This window comes from Sapajus apella, unplaced genomic scaffold (genome assembly GCF_009761245.1).
Source record: "Sapajus apella isolate SASKATOON/1434 unplaced genomic scaffold, GSC_monkey_1.0 scaffold5, whole genome shotgun sequence".
NCBI lineage: Eukaryota > Metazoa > Chordata > Mammalia > Primates > Cebidae > Sapajus > Sapajus apella.
The window spans coordinates 14,807,467-14,820,258 of NW_022436945.1; the positions used below are offsets into that span (position 1 = coordinate 14,807,467).

Below are 12,792 nucleotides of genomic sequence, written 5' to 3' on the forward strand. Positions count from 1 at the left end.
TATGTCCATTTTCAGAGTATACTGCAGCATTTCTCTTCCAAAAAGCTGCAGCCCTTACAGTCTCTAAAGAGCCACGTCATTTTATGTTTCCAACCTGGGACATAACAATTTTTATATCAAATAACTAAAGCATGCACTTTATGGGAACTATTATAAAATAACTCTGTAAGGCATTACCCCTTACTCAAAACTACACTATCCTTGCCACCCACAATCTTCTGGACAGATTGAAAGAACCAGTGGCATCCTTAAATTTTAATCAGCAAAATTTTCAGAAATCTTTGAGCTCCCTTGACCAAAGATACTCCCACTTTCACTAGCCTTTATGGTTACGTGGTCCATTATTCCCCTGGGACTATATCGCCCTATGAACTGGTAACTAGAAGACCCATACTTGAGAGATTTCACTTTAGATGATAGACTCTGTCCTGCTGCACACAAAAATGACAATATTTCAAGGAACTCATGTACCATACCCAGGTCTATCACCAAGACCATTATGCCGGTATCCCCACAACATCTTCCTAAACAGCCTCTTCATGATCTTCACCAGGAAATTTTACATATTTGGAAGTGACATCAGAAAGAAGCTGTTCTTGAACCTCATTGAAAGTAGCCTTATCTAGCACTGTTAATAGCAAACACAATAATGAAACTCCAAGGAGTCAATCCTGGGTTCACATTTCACAACTAAAGAAGTAATTCAGAACTCTATACAACTGAAAGGCTAATCTAAAAAGATACTTCAAACTAAGGATTCTTAGAGATCCTCTAGAAGAAGGCAGTCTTCTAAAGTTGGTAGCTGACTCTCAGAACCCAAGACCTTCAGAAGAAGCTGATGGCCTAAAGTATTGGGCAGCTTCCTCCCAAGACATTGAACCAAGATCTCTAATTCTTATTTTGTTCTTTACCTGCTTGCTTATAATCATTCTTTTCCTCATTTTATATAGAACCCTGGCTTTGTCCTCCCCTAATGGTCCCTTCTCCTTTTTCCTTTCTCCCTTTTTTTTTTTTTTGAGACAGGATCTCGCTCTGTCGCCCAGGCTGGAGCACAGTGGCACTATCTCAGCTCACTGCAGCCTTGACCTCCCAGGCTCAAGTGAACCTCTTGCCTCAGCCCCCAGAGTAGCTGAGACTACAGGTGTATGCCACCACCCCTGGCTAATTTTTGCATGTTTTTGTGGAGACAGGGTTTCACCATGTTGCCCAGCCTGGTCTCAAACTCTTGGGTTCAAGTGATCCACCTGCCTCAGCTTCCCAAAGTGCTGGAATTACAGGCATAAGCCAGTGTGCCTGGCTCCCCTTTTCCTTGTATTCTCTCCTTAGTATAATGATGAGGTCAAAACATGCTTATCATAATGCCGTTCTTTGGTTATTCCACTCGGTATCCACTTCTCTTAATCTTACTGACTGTTGGATATGGCTTCCATTATCAGACCTCCATGATAAAAGTCTCAGAACATCTTTAATCTCATTAATCAAGATCATAGGGAATTATTAAAAAATACATTTCCAATTGTAATTACATGGACAAGTGGTCTTCAGCAAATCAACCCGCAACTTTGCTAGTGTCTCTCTCTCTCCCTGAACAAGAACCAATTATTATAATCTATTGTTCAGACCCTGGATATTCCTAAATTTGAATTCAGTAACCTTGATAGGGTTATTGGCCAAATACTGGAAGAGGCCGATTGAGATCCAGTATGTATCTCAGCTAACACAAGGCCTTGATTCCAACCTTGTACTGTGAGCAACTCCTTTTCTCTTGTATCTCCATGTACCCCTACCAGATACTACTTCCTCGGCGTCCAGGATACCTAGTTCTGTTTGCCTCCAACTAACACCTCATACATTATAGGAGTGGCATTCCAAGTGGTATTGTCTGTGCATAGAGACTTTAATTCTATAAGTCACCAAGACTGGAAATCCTGACTCACATGAACTCCAAAACAAAGCCACTTGTGATTATTCAGGTACTTTCCCTAGGGGAGTTACCAGCTCATTGTTCATGCTGTTCCCAATTGTGAGAATTATTCCAATAGAAAAAAACTAAGAAAAGTATCACTAGCTGAAGAATATCAAGGATGCTGCCCTTGCACTAGATGGAACACAGATCAGTTGCAGTTCCTTAGCATGAGCAGTGACAGACAATCACATTGCTCTAGATTCCTTGTCGGCCAGTCACGGTGGAATCTGTGCCATTGCCAAAATGTCTTGCTGTACTTGGATCAATGAAAAAGGCAACATAGGAAAGGCTGTATGTCACTTTAAGCAAAAAGCTACTTGGCTTTCTTTAGTTGACCATCATAGCCTATGATTTTCTTCTCTGCCTGAGTTGGGCAATTATGTCCCTGGCCCTGAAACATATTAAAAGAACTATAACCTGTTCTTGTTTTCATCATAATTGGTATAATGCTGATCCTTTGCATTCTACCCTGAGTCTTAAATTCTTCTGTACAGGCACTCTGTTGCCAGATTATCACCATAATGGTAAAACACAAAAAAGTCCAAAAGATCTCACAATAAGATTGATTGTGGAGGCAACTAAACAATCGCCAAGATCTGGAGATCTGGATCACTAGCCTTTCTTCAACTGGTCAAACTCTTGCAAGTAAGAGAGTGGCCAGAAAGGGGACTGAGGGCCTGAATATACAAGTGAGCAAGGAACCCTGACCCATAACCTCTGCAGCAACTAGCTCAGAAAGCCAAACCATACTCTGCAGTGATCATCCCCAAACAATCAGGACTTGGCCTGTAACCACCAGCTTCCATTTATTTTACTTCCACTTCCAACTTAGGACCAACCAACGAAAGCCAAATGTGCTCCCCAAACCAATCATATAGGATGCCTCATTTCTAGTTAACCTGCCTCCAGCTTCCCAGTGCCAACAGCCTCCATGTGATACATACCTAAACCCTTCCCTTTTTCCTATGATAAAGTTTCCCCACTTCCCTCGTCTTTGTTGTCTTTGAGTTTCTGCCAAATATAAATGATGATGACCCTTGCTATAGCAAGTTCTGAATGAACAGCCTCTAGCTACTCTCATTTGGATGGTCTTCATTTATTTCTGCACCTTCCATAAAATTAAAAATAACCAAACCCAGTCACAGTGGCTCACACCTGTAATCCCAGCGCTTTGGGGGGCCGAGGTAGGCTGATCGCTTGAGCTCAGGAGTTTGAGAACAGCTTAGGCAACTTGGTGAAACCTCATCTCTACCCAAAATACAAAAATTGACCAGGCATGATGGCACATGTCTGTGGTCCCAGCTACTCAGGAGGCTGGGGCAGGAGAATCACTTGAACCTGAGAGGCGGAGGTTGCAGGGAACCAAAATCTTGCCACCACACTCCAGCATGGGCAACAAAGTGAGACTCCATCTCAAAAGGAAACAAAGGGACCAAAAGCTAAAATGTATTGCGTATACAGCTAGAGGATCTCTCTCTAGTACATTGAGAGTGACAAAGGAAAAAAATCAATCAATATAAATGTGTTAACATAATATGTGCCAAACCTGGGTTTAAGTACTGAGGCTAAGGTGTTAGGTGCTGCAAGGTACAAGACATACTTTTCCTTCAAGTATTATTATTAATTTGAAAAACAAGGCATAAACATTACAAGATAATTAACACTACAAGCTAACATATGTTAAGTAGCCTGCAGGAGTCCCTGTGCCTTCTGCCTAAAATGATCAAAAGTGGCTTCATTGAATAAGGGACACGTAGGCCAAAACTTTAGCGATGAGCTCAGTAGAGGCAAGGGGAAATCAACACTTCAAAGAAGGAAATTATTTCAGTTGAGAATCAGAAATAAAGATGTATTTCACAAAGATATGAGTCTAGATTGTTGGTCTTAAACAATAACAGGGAAAGCTACAAAGTAAAACTAGAGTCTTATGTCAAAAGGCTTCCCTTGCCAGTCTAAAGAATCTAGACTTTTTCTGTAAGCCCTGAATTTTCACCTGAGTTTATCCTGCCATCCTCCTGTGGACGTCCTCCAGTCACTTAGGCTACTTAGAGCCAACAAATACTCTACTCTGCCCTCAAATCTGAATTGAAAGATAGCTAGAAGAAACTATCCAGAGTAAAGCATGGCTGTTAAAAACAAAGGTGAAAATATAGAAGAGAATGTAAGAGAATAAAATCATATGGAACACAGAGGAAACAACGGAAGCCAGAAGGCAGTGAAATAAGAAAAGTGCTAAAATAAATAATTGCCAATTTAGAATTCTCTATGCTGGGACATGTCTTGCACAAATGAAAAGAAAAAAACCATGCTTCCGAACATGAAAAGGTGTATGATATGGTCTGAATTTTGGTGTCACCCCAAAATTTATATGTTAGACGCCTAACCATCGGTACCTTAGAATGTGACTGTATGTAGAGATAGGGCCTTTAAACAGGTAATTAAGGCAAACTTAGATCCTCAGCATGGGTTCCTAATCCAATACAACTGTTGTCTTTATAGGAAGAGATTAGGACACAGACACACAAAGGGAAGACCACGAAGACAGAAAAAGAAGATGGCCATCTACAAGCCAAGGAGAGAGGCCTCAGAAGAAGTCAAACCTGCTGATACCTTGACTTCAGACTAGACTCTAGAACTGTGAAGAAATGAGTTTCTACTGTTTAAGCCATCCAGTCTTGTTACAGCAGCCCTAGAAAATTAATACACCAACAAACACCAATTGAAAAATGTTCTAGAGTGTTACAGCTCTTTCAGAATTTGTCTAGCAGGCTTTCCAGTTTATGCTGGAGAGCCCCTAAAAAATACAAGCTCTAGAAAATACCTGGCTATTTATACCTGACTAGTATATCTCAAAACTGTCATAGTCGTGGGAAACAAGAAAAGATTGAGAAATTACTACAGACCAAAGAAAACTAATGAGACATCATAACTAAATGTAATGCAGTACCCTGGATTGGATCCTACAACAGAAAGAAAGTATTAGTGGAAAAACTGGAGAAATACAAATAAAATCTGAAGTGTGTTCAAGAATATGTAACTATGCTGATTTTTTAGTTTTGACGAACATATTACGGTAAATACGATGTTAACATTAAAAAAAAAGTGAGTAAAGGGTATATGGGAATCCTCTGCTCTATCTCTGTAAATAAAAAAAAAATTTCAAAATAAAAAGAGACATTTTCAGGCGAAAACAGAATTTTCACCAGCAGAACTCCACTAAAAGAAATACCGAAGGGTATTCTCAAGGAAAAGAAAAATAGTTCCAGATGAAATATCACAATATCAAAGGCTGGGTACTGTGGCCCATTCCTTTAATCCCAGAACTTTGGGAGGCCACAGTGGGTGGATCATTTGAGCCCAGGAGTTTGAGACCAGTCTGGGCAACATGGCAAAACCCCATCTCTACAAAAAATACAAAAATTAGCCAGGCACGGTAGCACACCTCTGTGGTCCCAGCTACTTGGAAGGCTGAGGTAGGAGGACTGCCTTGAGCCCAGGAGGTCAAGGCTGCAGTGAGCCATGATTGTGCCACTGCATTCCAGCCTGGGTGACAGAGTGAAACCCGTCTCAAAAAAAAAAAAAAAAAAAAAAAAAAAAATTTCCAAAATCCAAAATACCAAAGATGCAGGATGAGACAAAAAACAATAAAAATGGTAAGTAAATATGTGGGTGAGGCTGGATGCAGTGGCTCACATCTGTAATCCCAGCACTTTGGCCAGCCAAGGCAGGCAGATCACTTGAGGTCAGGAGTTTGAGACCAGCCTGACCAACATGGTAAAACCCCATCTCTACTAAAAAATACAAAAATTAGCTGGATGTGGTGGTGAGCACCCATGGTCCCAGCTACTTGGAAGGCTGAGGCAGGAGAATTGCTTGAACCTGGTAGGCAGAGGTGGCAGTGAGCTGAGATGGTGCCACTGCACTCCAGCCTGGCAACAGAGCAAGATTCCATCTAAAAATATATACATCAAATAAATAAATGTGGGTGAATCTAGATTAATGTTATCCACATAAAAATTTGAGTAATGTGTTATAGGGTTTAAAATACAGAGAAAGAACATTATTGACATTTAAGTACAGAGGAGCTCAAGAGAGTCAAGTGTTCTAAAGGCTTTCTAATCATAGAGTGGCTCACAGAGCTTACTAAAAGGCAGAATCTCAGAAGTATCACTGAATCAGAATTTCTATTTTAACAAAATCTTCTATGATTCATATGCATATTAAGCTTTAGGAAGTATCATTCCCAAAATGTGTGTATTATCTGAAAAGGGAGTAAAAGAACCAACTGATATTAGATTTTTGCAAATCTAGAATTTATGTTGTAATCTCTATGGTAACCACTCAAGGAATACTAAAAGATTACATTATTTTCAAACACAAGGGGAAAATAAAAAAGTAAAAAATAATCAGCTCAAAATAAAGCAAGGAAAGAGGGAAAAAGAATCAGAACGAGTTGAATACATAGAAACCAAATTAAATATAAGTAAGCAAAATACTCATATTAGAAGACAATGATTATCCAACTAGATTTTTAAAGACAAAAATAATTACGTATACAAGATGATGTTTATATTTCCATGTAAACATGTACAACAATTTACAATTTACAGTTTTTCACATATGCTAAGGCTGACACACATTAAGACTAGGTTATTAATAACCTGAAGAGCAGTGGGTTGTTATACAAGATCTTCTGCAAAGTGACATACAAATCCCAGGATGTTACCAATCTAGTAAATTACTTATATTCTTTAAAATGGCCAGGTGCAGTTGCTCACATCTGTAATCCCAGCACTTTGGGAGGCCGAGGTGGGTGGATCACCTGAGGTCAGGAATTCGAACCCAACCTGACCAACATGGTGAAACCCCATCTCTGCTAAAAATACAAAAAATGGCCGGGCGTGGTGGCAGGCACCTGTAATCCCAGCTACTAGGGAAGGTGGGGCAGGAGAATTGCTTGAACCAGGGAGGCAGAGGTTTCCCTGAGCCGAGATTGTGCCATTGTACTCCACCCTGGGCAACAAGAGCTAGACTCTGTCTAAAAAAAAAAAAAAAAAAAAAAAAAAAAATTCTTCAATGAAACTATGGGGAAAAAAAAAAAACTTCATTACATACTGTTTTAACCAGGAATGTATCTAAAACAAAAGGCTACAGAAAAATTGAAAGTTGAAAGTAAAATAATGGAAAAAGATATAACATGCAAATACTAACAAAAAGAAAGCTGACATAAATTATTAATTTTAGACAAAGTAGACTTTAAGATAAATGACACTACTTACCATGAAAAATACTAAATAATGATAAAAGGTTTAACTTACCATTATCAATTATTGTATGAGAAGATACAATAATTCTAAATTTATATACGCTTAATAATATAATTCCAAAATATACAAAGCAAAAAAATAAAAAATCAAAAGGAAGAATAGACAAATCTGCAATCATAGTGGAATTTTGTAAGACACCTTTTAGAAACTAATAGAATATGTTAACATAAAAAATTAGTAAAGATATAGAAATATCATGTGTAGCAAATTTAACCTAATGTGCATTAATAGAACACTGTACCCAGTAACTGCAGAGTGAATATTTTTTTCAAATTTACAGGGAATATTTACACAATTAACTATATGCCAACTCATAACATAAAATAAGTCACAATAAATTTCAAAGTAGTAAAATTATGCAAAGTACATTTTCTGATATAATGCAACTAAGCTAGACATCCATGACATGAACAAGGCTTATTTAGAAATTAAGCAATGTTCTAAATAATCCACAGGTCATACAAAATGTTATAAAAAATTAAAAAGTTTTCAACTGAATGACGATGAAAACACCACACATCAAGACTTATGAGAGGAAGCCAAAATCATGCTTGTGGGAAACATAATTTTAAAAGTAACAGAAAAGAAAAAAAAAAAGCTAAACAAGCTAAACATTTATGAGTTAAGATTTTAATCTCAAGAGTTGGTAAAAGAATGGAAAATATACACTGGGAAGTTTTAAAAGGAATGAAAAACCCAAAAGGAATTAAAGAAAACAAATAATAAAGATGCGATCAGAAATTAGGAAATGTAAAATGTCTCTGTTACAGGCTACTATAACAACATATCGTGAACTGAGTGGCTTATGAACAGCAGAAGTGTATTTCTCACTGTTACAGGGGCTAAGAAGTCCCAGATCAAGGACCTCGCAGATTCAGTGTCTGATGAAGGCCACTTCCTGGTTCATAAAGGGCCATCTTCTCTCTGTATCCTCACGTGGCAGAAAGGGAGAGGAATCTCTCTGGGGTCTCTTTTCTAAGGGCACTAATCTCATGTATGAGAGCTCAGCCCTCATGATCTGCTCACCTCCCAAAGGCTCCACCCACTAATACCATCACTTTGAAGGCTGAGATTTCACATACGAAAATGTGAAATCTTGGGAGAGACATATTCAGACCATAGCAGAAAGCAAGGAGAGAGTTAGCACAGGTGGGTTCTATGAAAGGATTACAGGTGAGGTGGGAAGGGGGGTCTAATCCCAGACGCCAGAAAAACTGGAATAGGAAAATGTGGGGAGAGGTCCATGCAGCTGCAAGTGAATAGAGTGAGAAGGGCCAGATTTTCTGATGCTGTCACCCAGGCTGGAGTGTAGTGGTGAGATCTCTGGCTCAGTGCAACCTCTGCCTTCCAGACTCAGGTGATTCTCCCACCTCAACCTCTCCAGTAGCTGGGACTACAGACATGTACCACCATGCCCAGCTAATTTTTGCATTTTTTGGAGAGATGGTATTTCACTATGTTGCCCAGGCTGGTCTTGTCTTGAACTCCTGGCCTCAAGTCTCCTCCTGCCTTGACCTCCCAAAGTGCTAGGATTACGGGCATGAGTCACCATGCCTGGCTGCCAGATTTTCAGTAGGAATTTTGAAATGAAACACTGCAGCCTAGAGGAAACCCCCACTTCCAATTCCCTATGAAATACTTAGTAAGGCAGACTTGTCTTGTGAATCTAGTCTGGGATTGGACCTATCGGGGGCATGCCTTGAAGCAGTAAAGCCCGTTTTAAGGGTGAGTGTCGAGTGAAATAAAGGCAGCTCAAAAGTATCTGGTCCCCTGTGATTTACCCTAATATGAGCTAACGCCGAGCCTGTGTGCCAGGCACTGCTCCTAGGACTTCCCCGGCAGGAGTGCATACGATCCTCCCAGGAGCCCGGGGAGGTAGGCACTATTATCTTCACCCTAATTTACATCTGAAGAAGCCACGCCTCAGAGAAGCCAGGTAAGATTATACCTATGGCCAAGGCAAATAGGATCCAGTGGCAGCTGCCCAGCTCCAGAGACTGTGCTTAACCACTCCCATACTGTCAGCTTCCAGAGGTATTTCATGTTCTAGACTTGAGGCAGGTAAATATGCAGCCTCCATCTACTAGGATGTGGAAGGCATTACAAGACTATAGCCAGAGGAGAGCAAAGGTAGATTGCCAAGAGGCATATTATTAAGTCATAAGACCCATTAACCCCCCCATGGTGGTTAACCCCCACGCCCGCCATATTGGTGCTAGGATTCCTCGCTCCCCAAATAGCATCTGAAAGAGCAGAGGGCGTCATTAACTCCCCTGCTTCACTACCACTCACACCTCGGCTATTAGCAATCTCATGTCCCCCACCTCCGCCTCTCCACTCCCTACCACCTAGTCCAGGCTTCTGTCTGCTTCCCTTGGATGAGTGCAGTGGCCTCCGCATCCTCTTTGCCATCATCCCTCATTCCAGTCCACCCCTCACTCAGTCGTGAGAATTCCTTAAGTAGACATCATCTTCCTCCCCTGCTCAGAACCCTTCAACGGTTCCCATCACACTGAGCATACGATCACAACTCCTTACCTTGACCTGTAAGGCCCTGCAAGGTCTGGCCCCACTGATTTCGATGATCAGCCTCACTCTGGACAGTGGGCTTCCACCTCGTGCGCCTCCTTGCAGACCTGAAATACACCAGCCTTTTCTTTTCCCACCTCAGACCTTCCCACATGCTGTGCCTTCTACCCAAAATGTCTTTCTCTTCATTTTGCATGGCAGTTTTCTCCTTTTCCTTCAGTGTAAGTCTTCCTCCTGTGAGAAGCCCCTTTCCATTTTGTCTAAGTAGGAACCTAGTTTTGAGGAAATGTCCTATATATTCACTTTAATTTTTTTTGTTTGTTTGTTTGGTTTTTTTAGTCGGAGTCTCACTCTGACACCCAGGCTGGACTATAGTGGCACAATCTCAGCTCACTGCAACCTCGATCTCCCAGGTTCAAGTGAGTCTCCTGCCTCAGCCTTCCGAGTAGCTGGGATTACAGTTACCCACCACTACACCTGGCTAATTTTTGTAGACTTAGTAGAGACAGGGTTTCACCACGTTGGTCAGGCTGGTCTCAAACTCTTGACCTCAGGTGATCCTCCCCCTTCGGCCTCCCAAAGTGCTGGGATTACAAGCGTGAGCCACCGCACCTGGCACCCACTTTAAATTATGAATTGATTGCTTGTGTAATGTCTGGATTGGAAGCTTCTGGAAGACGGAAACCATATTTATTCACCTACTCTTCTGAGCACATAGCAAAGTACCTGGCACGTAGTCAGCATTCATAAACATTTTCAGATGCATAAATGATAATAACGAATCCCAAGAGTTGCAAAATTCTTTTGGTGGTTGCTAAATGAACCCGGATGTGGAGAGAGGAGAGACAGCAGGGACCAGGGACAAATAGATGACACCTCATGTTTTGAGAGTATTTTAAATTGAAAAAGAGATGTTTCCCAATGGTGGATGCAAACAGACAAATAGTGACCACGTTGCTTTACCATTCCAACCACATATGTTGTACGAGGTTTGGGGTAGAGGAAATGACAAGTCTCTTAAGAGGCATGGCAGGATCTGACTGTCATCAACCTCGTTAATGAGGCCTCTTCAACAACTTGAAGCAAAATGACTTCCCTACCAAAACCGCTTCAAAGAGCAGTTGGAAGTGAAGAGCGAGGGAGTAATAGAATCAGAAACTAGGTTGCTGAGAGAAGTCTCCTGTGATTAGAAAAAGAAAAAAAATTGTAATTACATTCCGTGGAGACTAAAAGAACTCAGAAGTCATGGTCTTGCCTTCATGTTTATTTCTAATGGAGAGAGATGAAATAAAATCTGTGGATGTAGCAGAAGGTCATTTAAGACCTTCCCTGGGATGAGTAAAGCAGTCCTCTCCCTAGGGGGAGGAGAGGTAGGTAAGAGAAAGCTTCCTCCAAGCACTGACACTGCTGAAATCCTTATAATTCCCAGTAAAAGCAGGAGCAAGGGAAGAGCTGCAGGAGATTTGTCAGGAGTCGGTGAACAGGCCTGGAGCCTGGGGCTTGTTGCCGCTTGAAACAGAGTGAGGGAGAGCTTCAGGGGCCTTTGACTTGGAGAGATGGCAGCAGGGAGGAGGATCAAGTACTGGCGGGGACTGCAGTCTCTGGAATCAGATAGATGGAGTTCCGAGCCTGGCTCCCCTTCTTCCTTCAGCTTAAGTTTGTGCAAAATATCCCACGCCTCTAGGCTTCAGCTGATTCTTCTACGAAAGGGGGTAATAATAGAGAGGGAAGGCAATGACCACGTGGTGGAGAGGGTGCCCTTGGCAAATGTGAGGGCTCCTGATCACAGCTGATAGAACTATTTGTCGCCATGGTGGTGAATAAGCCACTTGATCCTAGATGTGTGGAGAAAGAGGGCTGGCTTCCTCCAACCCCTTCCAGCCAACCGTACCAGAGGTTACAAAATGACAAACTATATTCTCCAGACCCCCTCCCAACTAGCATTCCAGAAACACATCAAGTAGCCAATTAAATGATACTCAACTGAGATTTGGAAGGTGGATCCGGTGGAGGCCAACTTCCTGCTCCAGTACAATTCTTTGTTGTCACTGGCAGACAGGGTAGTAGGCACATGAGGCTTTTCAGCCTTTCTGCATCCATTCTCCAGCCTTCTCCGTGTCCAGAGGCAGTGTGAGGAGCAGTGTTGTAACCAAATGCAGATCCGCTTGCTTGTCACCTGCAGAGTTCAACAAGAGCGAGGTCTGGTGGAAAGAAAGCGACTTTATTAACCAAAACTAGTCATGGGGAAGTGGCTAGATTCCCATCCAACATGACCACTTCGAATTTGCAGGGAAAGGCAAGGGGCAAGGGTTTTAAAAGGGGAAACTTGATATGGAAGGCACGCAAGAATTGTGCTGAATACAATGTCCGTGTGTCTCGTGCCCGTGGCTGTCTTGGGTCTCAGTCTACCTCGAGCATGGGCTGACATCCTCTCCACAATGGCAAGGTTGTTCACTAGCCACCTTGAGGTAATCTCCGGAATTTTGCAGCTGGGTCTCCAGGCTTGGTCGGCCCATCTCAAGATTAGCCCCTGGAACTTCTAAGAAGGCACATAAGTAGATACTAACGTGTCGTTAGATAAATGTGAAGGGCGTGTATGCGGTGAGAAAGAGGGATGTGGAGTCTGTTTTTTGCAGGCTAAGGGAAAAGGTTTCTACAGTTTGCTTCAAGGTTACATCTTGAAACCCATTTTGAATGCAAGTTGCTTGCTTAGTGTGGCTTCCTGTTACAGGAACAGTCTCATAGTTGAAATCAGTAGCCCTAGTGGTGGCCTCAGAGGTGGTGGCTCTTCTGGTGGGTCACTTCTGCTTTATTCTGGGAGTCATTTCTAGAAACCTAGTCTAAAGCCCACACCCTTAGACCTTCCAATGACTTTGTAAACACCCCACCCCCTAAATTAAACCCCTTGGCAGTTAAGACATCTTGGGTCATTTCTTTCTCCTGCCCTCAATCTTGACTCTTAGACTAGAT

General features: G+C 41.8%; 1 non-coding gene across 1 annotated transcript; it reads left to right on the plus strand.

The window, feature by feature from the left end:
• The first annotated feature begins 4,700 nt into the window (after nucleotides 1–4,700).
• On the plus strand, nucleotides 4,701–4,762 carry LOC116548828. Its single transcript, XR_004267551.1, has one exon. It is a non-coding gene; the product is annotated as a U7 small nuclear RNA (small nuclear RNA).
• Nucleotides 4,763–12,792: the final 8,030 nt, after the last annotated feature.